Here is a 1,069-nt window from a genome sequence, read left to right as displayed (position 1 = left end):
CGACCATTCCTTCAGCTTGTCTAGGTCTTCTTGAAGAGTCAAACAGTCCTCTTCTGTCTTAATCCTTCTCATAATTTTTGCATCGTCCGCAAACATTGAGAGAAATGAATCTATACCCTCCGGGAGATCATTTACATATATCAGAAACAAGATAGGACCGAGTACAGAGCCCTGTGGGACTCCACTGGTGACTTCACGCCAATCGGAGGTCTCCCCTCACCGTAACTCTCTGCTTCCTATTGTGGGATATCTGAGGGCTTGACTCAATTTATTAAATTATTAAATTAATGAAAACAATTACGAAGGACCACCCACTTTTAAGAAAAGAGAGAAACTAATAAAAAGTGATCAGTAGAAACACAAGGAAGAACCAGTGTCTATGGCTAAATATTAGGAAGCATAATCACTTAAATAATTAATGGGCTGTATAGTTAATTAACTTAAATGAAAGCCTCAAACACCTACATTGGGGGGGTATTGCTAGAACTTCATATACGTCTAGGAACTAGTGTGGTTCGTTCACCAGTTCATTGTTTAATAACTAATCTTGTGACCAATATTAAAGAATCTATAGAAGGTTATCACCAGAAATTATAAAGATAATTAGCATCAGAAATTAATCATCTAAATAAACACAGATTATCTCCAGTGCACATGACGAGCATCCGATTAGATAGAATGATGTATAAATAATCAATTTTAGAGTAAATAAATGAGTACAAAAAGTCTTAGCTTTAAGACGATTTCTATGACATCATTCACGCCTCGTCCTCGTGATCTCAGGAATTCCTCGTAGAAACACTTAGAGGTGAATAACATGAAGGTAGGTAACAGCTCGTTGATTCTTCACATACAAGCTGTAATTTAAGGGATATTACGTAGCATTGAACTAGGATACTTAAATCTCTATATTCATGAAATGTAAATTAAATTTTGGTGTGGTACTAACGTTGGATTTGTTGTGGTCGCTCGATATAACGACAAGCTGTCCCGACATATACAATCTCTAATGATGCATCAAAAAAGAACTATATGCTTACCTAAGGGTACAAATTATGTTGAAGCTTGC

Source organism: Procambarus clarkii, chromosome 30 (genome assembly GCF_040958095.1).
Source record: "Procambarus clarkii isolate CNS0578487 chromosome 30, FALCON_Pclarkii_2.0, whole genome shotgun sequence".
Classification (NCBI taxonomy): Eukaryota; Metazoa; Arthropoda; class Malacostraca; order Decapoda; family Cambaridae; genus Procambarus; species Procambarus clarkii.
Note: the sequence above shows the minus strand (reverse complement) of the source record.